General features: G+C 38.3%; 1 protein-coding gene across 3 annotated transcripts in view; it reads right to left on the bottom strand.

Annotated features, from left to right (window-relative positions):
- foxn2a (forkhead box N2a) overlaps positions 1–18551 on the bottom strand; it is a 49147-nt gene that overhangs the window by 27976 nt on the left and 2620 nt on the right. Inside the window, exon 1 of one of the 3 annotated variants that reach the window (XM_079842368.1) lies at positions 11344–11411. The exons of the other annotated variants lie outside the window; for them this stretch is intronic. The gene's annotated coding sequence lies outside the window, so the exon portion shown is untranslated. Of the gene's footprint in view, positions 1–11343; positions 11412–18551 lie in introns of those variants that run through there. 3 annotated transcript variants of the gene reach the window in all.

The following is an 18551-nucleotide window of genomic DNA, read 5'->3' as shown; positions in this document are numbered from 1 at the left end:
GAAGTTTATAATTATTTTTAAAAATAAACAAAAATGAAATTATATTAAACTAAGACTGAACATTGAAAATACACTGCAGCTAAGACTCAAGACTGTGTCAAATGACAGTCAAGCATGCATAATGGTTTGGTTTACTAGACATGTCTCGTTGCCTTTACGGTGTTGTAATTGTCTAAGCACCCTTAACTCGCCAGTGTCATTACCACACACACACACACACACACACACAAGGCTGCTCCTGTTAACCCATTAACTTCAACCGCGCTACGCTCTATAGCCTCTGGGTAGTTCATTAACCCCTATTAGCAACACAAACTCTGACCTAAACTGAGCAGCACAGCCCTAATAATTCCCAGGTGCTGCTGGGAAGTAGCGGGGGAGCCGCTGGCCCATAAAAGCACAGCACACTTCCTCTACAATTTGAGACGGCCACTACATCTGAGCACCGCTGTTGAGCAACCAGGCGAAGTGGTTTTTATGTCATTAGCTCATAGTCGATTATCATTGCCGTTGTGATTATCATAATTATCGGTGCTCTTATCAAACGGCATCAAAGCGACGGTCGGTAATGGCACACTTGTGAGGGAGGGAGAGCGAGCGCTAATGAGGGACGGTTGTAGCGGGGAAGACGAAACCAGGGCCTGATCACAGAGATGCCACCGGCTTATCTGCAAGTTAAAATTCCCATTCAATGCCAAGCCTTTCATTCATGAGAGAGAGAGAGAGGCAGGTGCCAGAGACCGTTTCCTTTCAATCGCTTCCATCCGTCCGTCCAAGCTGCAGCTCGTTTTCTGCATTGACAATTTTCAGTAAAATCGTAGAAATGCAATATTTTCTAACTATATACTCTTAAAAATAAAGGCTCCAAAAGGGAGTTTTTGTAGCGATGAAAACTTTCGAGTTTCTCAGGGGCAATGCAAATGTTTTGGTGATGGGGGGGAAAATAAATGCTTTTGCGTTCACTCGCAAACTTTTACATCCCCCCCAAGAAACTTTTACACACAAAGTTTCTCCAGGAAACATTCTGGTGATGGAAAGTGTTTTTCAAAAAAAAATTCATGTAAATTACATGAAACACAACCCAGTCTTTTTTTGTAATATGCAAGTTTATGTATGATCAATAATACAAAAGTATAAGTAAAAGGTATAATAAGCTATACATGAAATAAAGCAAACAATTCAGTCAAACATTCAAAGTCAGTGCTAGTCGGCTACAACGGTAACGTAAAGTTAAATAGCCTAAAAAAAACGATTTGCCAGGGAACAAATTATAGATCCATGAGACCAAAGATCGCCCGTTACATAAACACAAGACGAATTATAGCTGGAGACGCCACAGAGACATCAGAGCCAGTGGCAGACGGCAGAAGGACTGGCCGAGGAAAGGTTGCTCTCACCGGGGTTAATGAGCGCTGCTGATCCACTGGAGCTCACAACTCTGAAAACGCCAGATAAAATGTTCAAATAGGCGCTCTTTTTATAAATAAACCACACATTTGAGCTTTAAACAACTACATTGTCGCCTGAAAAAGTCTTAAAACTACATTGTCACACATTAACAGTATAATTTTTACACAAAAGACGTCAAGTGTGAACACAGCCCATGTCAGCCATTTCTCAACGAGACGAACAGCCTTGCAGAAGCCCCTCCCATGACGCAAATTCACGTCAAGCGCCCAACTACGCACGAATAGCGCGATTTATTCGTGTCATTCACGTCCGGTGAACGCACCATAATGCTGCGTTCACAACAAACGTGAATATAGCGTCAAAATCGCATCTACCGCGTCTAGTTGGACGCTTGAACATTTTGAATCCATTCGCGCGCCCACAGCGAATTGGACATGCGTTCAAGGCGCTCCAGGAGAAATGTCATAAAACACCACTCTGCCTCTTTTCATTTTTATAAAAAATATATATTAAGTATTAATAGCCACACAAATGTGGTCCAGGCAACTCCTACATTATCTTCACTACATGTGTATTTAAATATCCTAAAAAATGTAAGTTATGAAACTTCTCTTTGCCCTCAGTCAAAACGATTTGGCAGACAACAAATTATAGATTCATGGCACCAAAGATCGCCCGTTAGATCTACACAAGACAAACCACTACAGGACATCAGAGCCAGCGGCAGACGGCAGAAGGACTGGCCGAGGAAAAGCTGCTCTCGCCGGGGTTAACGAGCGCTGAGTGCCTGGTGATCGCCTGGATCTCACAACTCCACAAACACAAGATTATTATTTTTTAAATAGGTGCTCTCTTTTAAATAAACCACAGATTTGAGCTTTAAACAACTACATCACCTGAAAAAGTCTTAAAACTACATTTTGTGACACAATAGTAGTATTTTTAAATTATGCAGGGTTTCTCATCACGTCACTTTACCACGTGACAGCAGCGAGCAGGCTCCTGATTGGTTAACGCGGCGCAAATTGACGCCAAAGTTAAAAATGTTCAACTCAGGCGTCGGACTCGAATTCGCTTCAAACGCGTGAATGCACAAAAAGCACCACTCACGCAAGACGCTCAATTTGCCTCATTCGGCGAATGAGGCAGAATCACGTCCATCGCGCCGCAGGACCTCCAGACGCGCGTCAACGCACCTTTCCATTGACTTAACATTGAAATCACTCGCTCCTGACTAGGGTGGGGTACCATTCACATTTTAACCGGTATCGGTACCCAACGGTACCTTTTTTCGGTACTTTAGGGATTTACATCAATAACCTGCAAGTCATTTATAGAAGTGTTATTGACATTATGCCAGAGCTGCCCTGGTCTCTGTCTGCCATTGTCTGTGATGTTTGTATACTGTAATATTTACTATATAGTAGGCTACTAGGTACTTAAATTTAATTAATAAAAACAACCATATTTTTTTATTTTATTTTCATTTCTATGAAAAGATCTCCCACAAATTATGTGCTGTGTATTTTCTGGTAATCAAATGAAGACATGAATTTAATTTATCTTTTAATATAATTAAACTTTTTTTGTCAAACAAAGTGCTCCACAACTGAGCTTTATACGGTTAAAATTAAAACATGAAAACAGAAAAATTTATTTATTACTTTAAAAATTAAATATTGATTATTATTACATTTGTGTTAGTATTATTAATTGAGACGTATCTAAACTCTACTGTACAACAGTGATGTATTTGTCAAGATAAACCGGACTTTTATTTTGACGGGTTGCCGTTCCTTTGAGTTTCTGTGTTTTTATGATATGACGGTAGTTTCTCTCAAATGACACGGTAAATTCTCATAAAGTGACTCACGGTGGCTCTGGAGATGACGTTCGTGCGTTCATGTCCTCATATGAGTCAGCAGAGATGGAAACACGCGACCGTCATAGTGATCGTGAGCGCGATAGTGAGTGAATGAATGTGTGTGTGTGTGTGTGTGTGATTGTGTGTGGTAAACCGCGCTTCTACAGCATTCATTCGCACTGAGACACGCAGGATTCATATTTAAATAGTCTTTTTGCAGTTTAATATTCACAGACACTAGTCTATAATCACCCGATGCGTTCTCAGGTACCGAATTTTGGTACCGATTGATTTAATGTGAATCGGTACTCGGTAGTACCGACGTAATTTGGCCGGTGCCCTTAAAAGTACCGAGTTCGGTAACCAACCCTACTCCTGACGCTCTATTCGCGTCCGGTGTGAACGCAGCATTAGGGTGATAGAAACCTCACTGAACCTTTATTTCCTAAGAGCGTGCTTCTAATGAAAATATTTCCTACTCCTTAACAGATATTTCCTTTCATCTCGATGATTGACGGTATCTCTTGCAATACTTAAAGGCAAACCAAACCAGCTTTTCCCTACAATCTGAGAGCACGAGAACAGATTTTACACGGGAGGAAAACTGATATCCTGCTCCATAATTCATGGAGCTCCAGTCCTTTCTACCCTCATAATAGCTCATATAATCCTGCGTAAACTGCATTATGTAATTGTTAATTATTGATAACTTGCAATTGAGTAATCAAAAAGGTTGGCCGGTGTGTACACTACCACCATTTCTGACCCATGAAAACTCACACAGGGCATAAATCCAGCTGGCTTTTCCTGCGCTCACCAATCTGTGACCGCTGTGAAGAATGTGAAAATGAAGCCGATGACCTAAAAGGCCATCAGAAGAGGACCGTTTTATCCCTCGACATCATGTTTCACCGAGTAGGATGGTGAGTCTAATGGACAGAGATCAATACGTCCTGGAAACGCTGAGGCAAGCATTACGAGATATCACCGCGCTTCAGTTCTGAGGGCTAAAATAAACCGCACAGGCAAAGAAAGAGCATCTGCAACGGGAAAAGCAAAGACTTTGCAAGCACAGCAACATATATAAAGCAGTGTTTTGAAAGATAAGAGTTGTGCCGTTGTGCCCTAGAGGGGTGTCGCCACACCCTTCATCAGCCGTTCTGACGTGTTAAACTGTTTCTCAATCATGCCACGAACCTCCCGGCTCGTTCAGTCGTCGGTTGACTTGAAGACAAGGCCGTCCCACCTCTATGTCAAATACACACAGGTGTGTCTTAAAGCCCTGTGTAAACACCACTGGTGAATAGGCTGAAAGTCATTTCACTAAGAACACGGTCTAATACTCCAGGTATTATGACAAGCGTTCCCACGCCGCACCGCTGGGAAGCAAAAGTCTTTCACAGAAGTAGGCTAATAAGTTCAGAGAGAGAAAAGCGCGACTAAAAATACAGCCGTGCATGGAAAATAGCTTGACACTCATTTAACAACAGTGTGAGAGCTGTTGTTTGAGGTCAGGTGATATATTGGCCCTACTTATGTCTTAATATAGCAGCACACCATCAGCCGCTGATATCAGGTTGACGATTTCCAGGAATTTTCATGACTGGAGCAAGACGTGTTGTGCCGGATCGCTTTTAAGATCCGGGGATAAAAAGGAAGAAATCAATTAGCAATCTTTTTTTTTATTCAGCACCGACTACTGTGCTGATTAGAGAATAAAAGAACATCTTAATTAGTTTGAGTAGGGTAAACTTAAAAGAAAAAGAAAGTTGATTTGATTGTCGCATTTGAGTTCACAAAACCAACAGATTTTAAGTAATCTGAATTGTTTCATTGTTTTGAGTTTTATGAACTTAACTGACCAACTTAAATTTAACTATTTTTTATTTCCCAGCATGCTTTGCCATGACACTCGAAAGGGAGAGTGTTATCTAATGTTTTTTGTGCAAGATTAATTGGGAGATTTAGCAGCGTTTTAATGTTTTGTTAAGCTAATTTAGAAGAGTTTCTGTTATGTTGGGTTTTTTAGGGAGGGAACCTACCTATATAACCAGCCCGAATCAGAACGCAGATTTCGGGGCCACTTAAATTCAAATGTGCTTTCGGGCTTTGGCTAATAACGATTGCTTGTTTGGTGTCACGTTAGCATTATTTATTTGCTATAATCTCTGTGAGCCGAGTCTGACCACCAAAACTTTAAGATTAAACAAGACGGTTCAATCATATTATTTTTAAATGCAACAATCAAATCAACTTTCTTTTTCTTTTGAGTTCACAAAACTGATAGATTTTAAGTAATCTGAATTGTTTCAATGTTTTGAGTTTTATGAACTTAACTGACCAACTTAAATTTAACTGAAAATGGGCTGGGATTTTTATTATATCCCAGTATGCTTTGCCATGACACTCGAAAGGGAGAGTGTTATCTAATGTTTTTTGTGCAAGATTAATTGGGAGATTTAATTAGCGTTTTAATGTTTTGTTATGCAAATTTAGAAGAGTTTCTGTTGTGTTGGGTTTTTTAGGGGGAGGGGGGGGGGTGACCATCATGGTGATGAGTAGGGTTGGGTACCGAAACCTAGGGCAGTCGTGGCCTAATGGTTAGAGAGCCGGGCTTGTAACCCGAAGGTTGCGGTTTCGAGTCCGGCAGGAATTGTCGGTGTGGGAATAACCAGCGCTCTCCTCCACCCTCAATACCACAACTGAGGTGAGACCCTTGAGCAAGGCACCGAACCCCCAACTGCTCCCCGGGCGCCAAAGCAATATGGCTGCCCACTGCTCCGGGTGTGTGTTCACGGTGTGTGTGTGCACTTGGATGGGTTAAATGCCGAACACAAATTCCAAATATGGGTCACCATACTTGGCCACACATCACTTCACTTCTACATAACCGGTATCAGGGTTTTTCCTGGGTCAAAAATGGTCTTCGGTGGTGGCCGACAGACATGGTCATCCACACACACACACACACACACACACACGCACAGTAAAAAAAGTACCCTACCCACGTGATCTGCAAGCGCAATACTGACAATACATTTTAAACAAATTCAAAAAAAGTTTTAAATCTTATTTTGATACCTTGATGTTTGTTTTTGTTCCTCATTTTTACACTATTTACAGATAATTGTTTTGGTATATAATCATATTAAATATATATTTAAAAAATGAACACATAGGCTAATTTTCTGCCATAGGCCTATACAATTTCATAAAATTATCAGCTAGATAATAACAACTTTGTTCTGGGTTCACCTCACTCCAGTCTAAACTAAATGATTTATAGGCTATTTATTTTACTACACATTGTGAACATAAATAAGCTGAAAGACTGTGGATAATTAAAACTAACTCTTACACCCACTCTTGCTAAATTGGGGAAGCACACTTGTGTTCTCCTTTCAGATGTGTTCAGAGTAAATGATTAAACTGATTCGTGAGTTCAGTGTTGGACAGATCAGTTGTCGTTAAAATGACTCGGTTCAAAGGAGTCATTAGGTCACGAATCGGACATTAGCAGACGCTTTGTGTGTGAATCCCGTCTGTTAGAACATCGTAAAAGATTTGTCAACACACAGAAAACACTTCATAACCGGATAGGATTTGTTTCCCGTTTATTGAAAGTATGGTTTATGTCAGCTGGTCAGAGAAGAGACAACCTTTTTTGAGCGCAATTCACACCCAGCGGTAATTAAAGGAAAACATTGTCTGATAGCGCCACGTGCAACATGGATTGAGTCTTCCGACCTTTTGATTTTGATTAACATAAAATGTGAAATATTAGAAAGCTAAGAATGCTTATTTTGAAGACTCTCTGATCGTTTGCTCTGTCACTCAGTTAACGCAAGCGCAGCATCTACTACATCACTCATAAATCACAATAACTCATCAAATAAGGCTTTGGCGGGACAAAAATTTGTTTTGGCGACCACCAAAAAAATGTCAATGTAGGAAAAACCCTGGGTATGTAATCGGGCACTTAAATTCAATTGTGCTTTCGCGCTTTGGCTGCCGCCGAGCCAAAGCCGAGCGTTGTCATCGATATATCGATCGTAGATGCCTCAGTCTACTGATCCGTGCAGGCGCTAATGAGGCATCTACATATACATCTATGACCACGCTCATATTTTGACCTCACTTAGCGGAAGTTATGGCGGAGCTCAGAGATGATCACGTTCGTCTGATAAGAGGCAAAATAATAGCATAAATACTGCTGGGTTTCTCGCAGAAACTGATCATTCCGCTAGATAAAACCCTTATTCATCGTCTGGTGTCGTTTAAAGCCATTTGAAGCTGCACTGAAACTGTCATTTGGACCTTGAACCGTTTGGAGCCCATTGAAGTCCATTATATGGAGAGAAATCCTGGAATGTTTTCATCAAAAACCTTAATTTCTTTTCGACTTTAGAAAGAAAGACATGGACATCTTGGATGACATGGGGGTGAGTAAATTATCAGCAAAAGTTTATTTAAAAGTGAACTAATCCTTTAAATTAGGCCTGTTGTAGTTGGGTTAGGTGGCTTATATCGCAATGTAAGTTTTTTCCAATATCTTAGCTCCATGTAAACGCTGTCAATACTGAAATGAAACCGAACGAAAGCACAGATTCAATGAGTCCCACAATGAAGCCTGTGCTCAAAAGCACTCTAGAAATGAGCCATTTCTTCTAACAGATTGTTTTTCAATCTCAATGTGTTCAGTAGAGAGATGAATCAAGAGGAAACATTATATGATCTCAGTGGGTATGTTAACCTACTGCGCCCACTTAAGCCCAAACACAGCAAAGAAGCTTAGATATTAAAAGCGATCCTGAAGTTTTTAAGTATTCTGCTGCTCTTACAGAGATGTATGGCGTTCAAGTAACTTCCTGTATCCGTCGACTGCATTGTTTTGGAAACATGAATCTACATGTGACTGCACTGTCAAGCTTCAGTACAGCTACAAGAGGAAGTGAAATGTACCATTTCACGAAATGCTTTGACAGCTAAAAGAGTGTGAACTTTACACTGTGTCCTAAAATGCCAAAACACAATAGACTTGCCATTGCAGTGCCACTTCTTGACCCTAAAATCACATCAGCGCTCACTGAAATTGTCCAGTTTGGCATCTTAAAAAAACTTATTTAAATTCTCATATATATTTGTCACTAGTTGCAATTAATTCTTGCAATATTGTTTCTTTTTTATATTAATTAACAGCATTTGGAATCACAGACAGGTGTCATTTAAAAAGTATTATTTTATATTGCAAAATAGGTCAAGAAGACTGAACACCTGAGGCCTTATCTTTACATTATACAATTTAAAAGGACAAATCCATCCGTAAAACTCAGCTCAAACAGCCTATGCACCCAAGTCTTAAACAGATAATACAAAAAAAATGTTATCTGCCAATCCGGTAGTTCTTGTTTTTGCACGGGTGTGTGTGTAATCTAGTCTTGTCCGAGGTTAACGTCGCTGTCCTATTGCCATCTCAATTAAACAAACCCCATGTATTCAGCAAGGAGTGACCTACACAAAGGGCCATTGTTACCAGTGACACGAGGCACGTCCAGATCCTCACTTTCTCCCTCACAATCAGGCCAACGGTCACATTAGCATCGCTTTCAATGGGAGAACGGCCACTAATGGCAGCATGCATCAAATCCCCTGCGCGGAGCCACGACAGACGCGGAGATCGAAGGGGGAGGGAAATGCTAGACGAGGGCCCGCCACGTGGGATTCTTCGCAAACAACGCCGTTTGCAACCAACTGACGGATGCGGGACTACGAAAGCGTCTCTCATCCCAGATAAACAGCCGTAGGAATTTAATGAGCTGTGGATGACTCGTCCTAAACCTGCTAGTTAATCTATCAAATGCACTTATGCTGCCTTCAAGTCGGGTCAGAATTGTTGCATTTATGAGATGAGCGCTCAGCGGAAAAACTCATTAAGCCCACACTTTCTGTGCCATTTAAGGAAATGCATTAATAATTTATATTTGTGAACATGGCTTGACTCACTTTTTTCTCATTTTGGTTTTCCAAAATTACTAGCCACTCAGCATTTTCACTGGCCAACATTTTGTTGTTTGTTATATGTAAATGAGCACTGTACACACCCAAATCAAGTCTACATTAAATTAATAACATGACAGGTCAACACATAGGCCTTTTTAGCTCTTATAAGGTTGTGTGCAAGACAGAGAAACACTAACAGTTGTTGGTGTAAATATGATTTATCATCAAGCAATATTGGTTTTATATTAGGTTGTAGGTTTAATAGTAAATAAAATAGTTAATAGTAGTTTTCTATATTTGCATTTTGAATATAATATGGCAATTGAATGCACTAAATTGGTTTAGTTTTCACTGATATTAATGTATGCAACTTCAGCAATAAAACTTACGATTACAACAAAAAAGGAAACAGATTAGTTGTTCACTTTAAAAAGATACCCTTCTTATTTTCTCTTGTATTTTTAGTATTGCTCTTTAATAAAGAAAGAGTACTTCGTATCCGATTAATCGATGAAAAAATTGGTAGAATACTCGATTACTAAAATATTCGATAGCTACAGCCCTAATCCGCAATCAAAATTTTACATATATTTAGTTAATTTTAGGGTTGCAAAGTTTCCAGAAAATTTGCTGAACTTTTGGAAACTTCCCAGAATTGTATGGAAACTCCTGGATTTTATGGAAATTTCCAGAAACGTTCCAAACGTTTACCAGAAGGCTTTCTAGCTTTTCCTTTGCAACCCTAGTTATAAATATTATCCAACTTTAATATTATTTTTAGTGTGATGATTTGTAAAACAAAGTTTAAAGGTACACAAAACAAACACTATAACCAGTAGGTGGTGGCATAGGAGCACTTATTTGACTTATTATTAGACATTTCCACTCCTTAATATATGGAAAAAACTAGAAAGTCACAAAGTCTCATGCAAAACTAAAACTTTTCTTCAAATTGTGACTGGATTACACAGAAAACAAGTAAAGAGTGTTCCTTTTAGTTCAGTATGATACTATAGAAGAACAATAGTACATTTAATAAGAGAGGAATATTAATTTTCCTTATAAGAATTAGGTTTTTGCACTACTGTTTTTAATATAAGTTCACTTTTTCTGCATAATTCAAGCTCAGCGCTTCACTGTTAAATTTCCAATAATCAAACATATACTATTATTAGTAACTGCACTTATTAACAAAATGCAAAACAATAGTAATTTTATGATTAAATTAACCTTATGATAATGTTTCCTCCTGGTGCCACTGCTCTCAAATGTTAGTCTGGAGCCCTGTATTTATTAGTAATACAGTGGAAATTAGTAGATTTGGTTCGCATGTTGATTTACGGTGACCGCCCCTAATATTTTCTGGTTGTGCCCCTAAAATTTTCAGTTGGGGCCAATGTGCTCCTAGTGAAAATAGTTAGTCTGCAGCCCTCTGTTGTTGCCTTGTAAACTTATGTCTTGTGTTTCATCTAAATTATTGGTGGATGTGATTAATATGGATAAAAAGATAATTATTGTTGAACATTTAATTGAAGTTGACGTTAAGTGCTTTTGAAAAGCCTATTGATCTTGATGACGTCAATATAATCAACTGTTTAAATAGTGGGTGGAGGGATTAGATCATCTAACTGATGAGATTATCAATCTAAATGATACGAAAATAAAACAATTTATATTGACTTCTGAAGTAAGTTCTCATCTATTCAATGATTTACTCAATCGCGATCACAATGATCTTCATTTGGGCATTTTCTCAGCTAATATTGATATGCAATTAATCTAAATAAATAATTGTCATATTATGAAACTCAATTACAATGCTTTTGATTGACAGGACGGCATAAAATGTATAATACGAAGTGTCAAAAAAAAGCTTCCCGTCTTTGGAATATGGAACTGCCCAAAGTGTCCAATGCATTTTGACCTAAAACCACATAATATTCCCAAACGACGTCTGAAACAGAAGCTCAGGGAAAGGTGGAGGAAGTACTTCTGCTCAAGAGGAAAGCACTATTTTTACATTTGCAACCCAGTTTTGGAGCATCCACCTATATTGGATTAGTGCGCACATGTAACCAAGACAACTGCGGCCTTTGGAGATCTTGGGGTATGTCCCTCCTCCTGGTCGGGTGGAAAGGAGAAAAAATAAATAATAGGGAGGCGGAGGACGAGGAGGGAGGAGACGTGTAGCTGATGAGTGACGTGCAGCTGCAGTCTTTAGACATTCACCTGCAAACAAAGCCCAGATAGCATCAACACGGCCCGGTGACTGATTCCAGAAACTAGGTGTGACTAGTGATGGAAATGCTTTTAATGCTAGTGAATCATGGAAATGTTTCAGAACTGGTTCCTTAATTAGACTAAACGTGCGGTATTCCAGTTTTCAATCATCTTCCGGCATATTCGCCCTTGTTTCAGAGTTGGTTCTCAACACGCATGACGCATTTTGCCTGTGGCGAAACATGACAGACCCAGAGTTTCCCCTGTGTGTTTAGCTCCAGGTCTAAGACAGGACATCCCACACCCATCCGGAGAAATATCCATTCACATCCTCATCAGTGAACACTTCCGTTCTCTACAGGCATAGCTTCCAATGCATCTCAAAAAGTGATGTAGGCGACTGAAAGAAATGAAAGGAGTACTAACTTGAGTGGTCCATTAAAACACAGCAGTGAGGGGGTTTTATTCGCCATTCACTCGAGTAGGAGGCTAGGACAGTAACTTGACGTGGCATGAAGAAAAAAAAATCCCAGAATTCAAAGATCAACCCGAAGGCGGATTTCTACCGCCAGGTCATCTTATCTGTAAATTTCTGCAGAGGTATTTACAATCACACTTTCATGAACATGCAACTGTATTTGTAAATGATTTACGTCCATAACGTGGCATGTTTTGAGTAGGGATGCACGAAATGAAAATTCTTGACCGAAGCATAATAAAACACTTGGACGAAGCCGAATTACCGGATTTTTTTCCCATTTATTTTTTCACCATTGCATAAATTAAATAGTAAAAATTAGCTTTTTACTATTTTGTCTTGCTTTTTTTTAAAGACAAATAAATTATAAAACTACATTTTTAAAATATTTATTTAACACTGAATATTTTTTTGCATTCCAGCTAGTGGCGGAGCCAGGATTTGTTCATAGGGGTTTTCCATTCTGGGGTGACACAGAAATCTTCGTTATTTCAGCATAAAAATTAAGTTATAACATACTGGACTGTTTTAGTGCCTACAACACAAATGAATACAGCTAATTCATAGGCCTACTTCATTGTATTTGAGATAGTATAGTGAATTAGATCATGGAATACTGAGTGAATTTGGCCTTTTTTTTTGTGTGTTATTCCTCACCTCCAGACAAGGGGCTAACATTATAGCTAAAGTTAAACTTGCTCAGTCAGCTCGGTCGGTTCTGGTTCTCAAAACCCCCAATAGCTTGTTCTCCATTGTTGCATCTTTCATGGATGTGACATGCAGATAATAACTACATAGCCTAAATTATTAATTGAATGTTACATAATCAATGAACTCTTCAACAATTCGGAGTTAGTCTGTAAGGATTGTTTCTAAACCTTGCAACCGAAAAAGTAAAGACTGAATGTTTAATTTTCTATATTAGTTGTCAAAATAAATAATTGCAACAGTTCTATCAAAGATTAAACTCAGTAAAAGAAAAACGTGTGTTCTCTATTGAATCATATGCAAGAATATGAATTTATTTCAATTTTATTCGAGTAAGGACGGAAGTCAACATTTAATTTTTATGCATTTAAATATTATACATTGTTGTTTGTATACTTTACAAGTGAAAGCAAAATTAGCGCCTATCATTCAGTATAGATTGGTGCAAATTGGGGCTCAGTGCTCACATATATTTGTGCATTAAAAAAAATTACATATCAGCTTGTGCCTTTTATTGCAATCTCACATGGCAGAATATTTTCCATTTTTCCAGAGACATTTGTGACTCATATTTAACAAATACATACATGCACGCACAGTTTTAACGCAACTTTAAATCACATTTTTTCTTATTTCATGACTTAATAGATGACAGAACTACGACTTTGCATGCTCGTAGTTTCTTTCGCGCTTTATTTGAAGTAATATACAGCGCGGCTAAGTGCGCCACATTTGCGTGTGATATTCAAGAGTGCGTGCTGCGAGCACAGTTTAACGACGGACACTGAGGACAGGAAATTTCGTTTTTCTAATTTTTACTGACATATAGACTGATAACATCTCATCTGACAGCAGATACTGAATCAGGACAACGCGCTTCTCTCAGAATCTGACAGAAGTGTCACCAATTTTCACACATATCTTTCAAAATAAAGATGGCATCCAAAAAACAGAGTTACGTTTGTTGTTGTTTCTTTGACTGCACACAATGCGACTCACTCAAAACAGTCTTGCAACCCACCAGTTGAGAAACATTGATGTAGTTTATAGTATATCTGTTGTTCGCCATTCACTGTTGTTCTGCTGAAGCTCATTCGGCACCTGTACCTGTGCGCATATGACGTCTGAAGTCTCACGTTTTTTGTGGTCGAGAGACGGTTTTGCGTTTAAATAAACAAAATTCTTGCAGACAATACACAAACAAAGCACAATATAACTTAAAATAAACAAATATTTGGCCACCTTATGCCATATTATCTTATCTTTGGCCTATTATGCCTACAGGTGTCATAATCCCATCACTGAGTGCTCTATTAAAGTGCAGATGTATGCTAACGGCTCCACCACAGCATTGAGTGTACAGTCAGACATTTAAGATTATTTACAATTTCACAAATATTTTGCAACAAATATTTTTCTATTAATCTATTGGTCTGCCTTTACATTGCTTTAATGCGTTACTATTTCACTGTCACTTCCGAAACTTTGCACTGTGCAATTGGCCATTAATCCTTTTTGCAACATGGAAACTAGTTTTATCAATGGATTAGACTGTAGACTCGAAAGCCAAGACCGCTCCGTTTACAATCACTAAACGCTGTCGCTATGTCAGTTCATCGCAATCTCACAAAGTTCAATGAAGCTGCTAACAATGCACAATACATATCTTACTTATAGGGCTGTAACGGTTTGACCAAAAGTAAAAACCTTGATTAATTTAACATTGTACCTCGATTACAATTTTTTTTGCCTTCCATTTTTAGCCCTCATAAGGTTTTTGAGTAAGTTCCTGATAAGGTTTTTACTGTAAATATTTTCTACTATTAAAAGGTGGAATTTTTTTTTCTAATGAGAGTGCATTTCTTTGTGATTTTAAAACACTTGAAGGAAACGCTTCACTTTCAGCAGTTATTGTCTATGGGGCAGATTTCTGCTTGTTGTACATCAGATACAGATACATTAGCACATAGGCCTACATTACATTTATTTGAATGCATTAATGAGAGAGTGATTGTGTGTGTGTGAATTACTCATACCGTCTCTATTCATTATGAAGCTGTGGTTTGTACTTACTTCAAAAGGTATTAAAATATATGCCTATAACGGTTGAGTTTCTAAGCTACTTTAGTGACTTTACTTTAGTCACAGGACAGCGTTGACACTGCGTTTCTGCACTGCTCTCTGCGCGCAATCTTCACATGATGTGCGAGCTTCTGTCTGAGTGTCCGTTTGTCACACTATATCAGGCATTAGTTCAACATAACACACATCTGATGGTCTAAACTCGCTTTAATGTTCAAACTCATAGGCTTTAAAACGCATACAAATGAAAAAGCTTTGTGAGGACGCAGGTGAAAGGTCTGCCTTCAGGACGCGCGCGCAGTATCAACTGAGGGTGCTCTTGTTTGTAGGGCTGCGCAATATATCGAAATTATCGAAATATTTTAATAGGCTACTTCAAAATTGTGAAAAGTGTACGTTTTAGGTTGACGCATATAGCAGAGAATAGACTGGGCACACGACTGTTATGTGACTTGCTTGACGTTAAAAATAGTTATTAAACGCAATAACTTGCGAAAAACAACTTGCAGTCTCGCGTGTGATCCCTTCAGCTCTGTTATTAAGCATTAGGTCTTAAAAGCGACAGCCTGCTAATACAGTAAACCTGCTGCTGTCTGTCACAATGACTGCTGTTTTTAGTTCTTATTTTTAATAACGAAGATGAATTAAAATGACAAAAATAATCGTAATGTGGCTATTTTTGGTATAGCGCCTAAACAAAATCTCATGGGGACTTCATTGTGTTCTGGGGAATTTTTGTGATATCAACTTCAAACTTGGTTAGACATATGGCTTTGATTTTATAGTAATTTTAGAGTAAAACATTTTTTGTAAAATATATATTTTATATAAAATACAAATATTTATTACAGTATTTTTCATTTACCGAAAATGTAAACTTCCACAACTTTTTTTTTATATTTTGAAATGCTTTCACTTCAGCAATAATCTGCTTTAATCTTCTTTAAAACAAGACCGAACACAGGGCTCCAGAGTGCGACTAAATGGTCGCATTTTGCGACTAAAATTTGAGTGTGTGCGACTGAATTTTACATCCAGTCGCACATGTGCGACCAGTAAATTTGCCTGCTGTCGGTACTGGAGAAATTAAGAAAATACACTTACTAATTATAATTGATAGACGTTATGTCTGGCAAATTCTATCTTTGCCAGCCATTTCTATATGAGATAATATTAAACCATTTGTCCGTGATGCATTTTTGCCATTCGCAATCCAGAAGAGAGAGAGAGAGAGAGAAAGCGAGCGCGCTCTCTCATGTGGAGCTACAGCAAACACAACACCACAGTCAGCTTAATGAGTGACGATGGCCAAGAGAACTACACAAAAGTTTAGTCTGCTTAAACTTTAGGGATGTGCTGTGATATTAATCTAATTTTATTTTCGATTTTTGCTTCGAATTATAAAAAGATGGTATGAGGTAAAACTCCTATAGCCGTGTTCCGTCGAGCTCATCCTTCCCTTCGCAGCTGCGCTGTCATTTCTCCATAAACCTAAACTAAACGTCAGAATCAGTGATTGTTGTAAACTGCATTCTCTACTGTTGCTAAACTGCGGGATGTGTTTGATAATAAAGAGCTATTAAATGCTCAATAATCCGCGCAAGAGACGCTGTTTCCAACTTCAAGGCGGCTTATGTTTGTGTGCTGCGAAATGGACCGACTTGCACTTAATATTTTAGGCTTCGTGTGCGCGTCTAAACCATCAAATAAACAACAAATAGCCGGTGTCAAAATGACCGGATTGGAGAGTAGTTATTTTAACAGTTTATATATTAAATGGGCGTAAATAGTTCGGAGAAATAGGAGAATATGATATTATTAGTTCTACATTGATCGGTCTTAAAGGGGCAGCGTCTAATAAACCGGCTGACGATTGAGCCATTAATTCGAATCGAACAAAAGGCAAATAGAAAATATTCACATCTCTTGAATTAATAACTTAAGCTTTTATAAGCATTAATCTATCAATGTATACAGTGAAAACTATGCAGTGTTATTTTACATTTCATTACTTTATTAGATTTCTTTGTAGGTTTGTTCTTTACTGTAATATTAATGTTAGCAGACCTTCTGAATGCCTGCACACTGGTCCATTTATAAATTGATGTTTTATATTTTTGTTCAAACTTTGCGGTTTCTTTTGCTATAGATATTTTACTTTTCAGATTATAAAGCCATGTTAATTATGTTCTTAATTGTGTTTAATTTTTTTATTAAAAAAAATATATATTTAAAGTATAATAAAAAGAACCGGTAAGAATACTGTTAAAGTACCGGATCGATAAGCAGTATCGGTAAGAGTAGTAATACCATTAAAACCTTAACGATACCAATCCCTATTAGTAATACAGTGGAAATTAGTAGATTTGGTTAGCATGTTGATTTACGGTGTGCGCCCCTAAAATTTCTGGTTGTGCCCCTAAAATTTTCAGTTGGGGGCCACTGTGCTCCTAGTGAAAAAAGTTAGTCTGGAGCCCTGGAACATATGTCTATATTTTCAAAGCATTCTTGAATTACAGCCCTTTAATTTTGGATAGTGCATTTTCATGAATATTCTCAAAAAAAGGGGGGGTGACAGTTAAGGGGTTAGAAAACTAGTCCCGTCCGAATGGGGCTAAAGACTCACAGCACTGGGAGTCCGTTCAACAACAGGTTGAGCAGTTGTGTGTTATCTCGTTGTCGTCTTTGTGTGCTGTTTATCTTGGGTCATGCTGTCAACAAACAACATCTGTTGAAATCCGAGAACTGACCAACCCACCACCCAATAAAACAGTCTGACTTTAACTCAATTAATGACACCAATTGAGCAGGGCTGACCATTACAATAGTATCGTCCAATGAGAAACCAATGCGTAACATTATTGTCTATCTGTGGTAAATCTTCCATAGTATTTTTAGGTTTCTAACATTTCCATCTGACAATCTTTTGCAAATTGCTGGTGTCAGACATTAACCTCTGTGTGACCACAGCGTCACAAAGACATCTTGATAAGATTAGAAGAGCATTCCCACAGCTGTTGACTTTCTCGTGAAGTAATGCCATGCCAAAATCTCCAAATCCCGCCCCCCACCGACCCACTTGTGGGTCCAATATTGCATCATCATAATATTTAAAAAAATCTATAAGTTGTGCAGCACAAAACTAGACATATATCGCATCGTTTAAAATATTAGAACCTCAGCTTTCTTGATAACCCAATCACTTCTGCATTTATGTTACATAGAAAAAGATAATACGGCCTGAATTTGACCCCCCCCCTTGAGAAAATCAGATGAACAACATTAAATTTCATATTTATAATCACACAAACTCACCAAAAATAGACAAGTCATATATTAAATGAAAGCTCTTACCCTCAAGAATATCACTGTGCAGTTTATTTCACCGATCCAACACTTTACAGTAACGTTATTATCAAAAGAATCACGAAGATGGAAATGACTCCTTTGAACAAGCAAACACACGAGTCATATTCCTGTTCGGATCATCATCTCCTTGTGTAGCTACCACCCTCAAACACTATATCGGCTCGTTCCTTAGGTTGTTTTCTTCAAAATGAGACCATTTTCACATGTCTGTGAGCATGCATGGCCAAACCACACTGCAATATGTCACCGATGTCATGTGATGCAGACAAATACTCTTATTAGTATCCTTAGTTTTGATCGTCTTTGTTAGATGATCACATTTTTGATATTTGACGACGTCATACGTCAAAAAAGCTGAGTATCTCAGCTCTCTATAGAGATGTCGATCATGCTTCTAGACCAATCAGAGCCCGAGATCTC

The sequence above is a fragment of the Gobio gobio genome, assembly GCF_949357685.1.
Source record: "Gobio gobio genome assembly, chromosome: 18".
NCBI classification, from domain to species: domain Eukaryota; kingdom Metazoa; phylum Chordata; class Actinopteri; order Cypriniformes; family Gobionidae; genus Gobio; species Gobio gobio.
The sequence above is the reverse complement of the archived record's forward strand: the minus strand, read 5'-3'. Positions and strand labels throughout refer to the sequence as shown.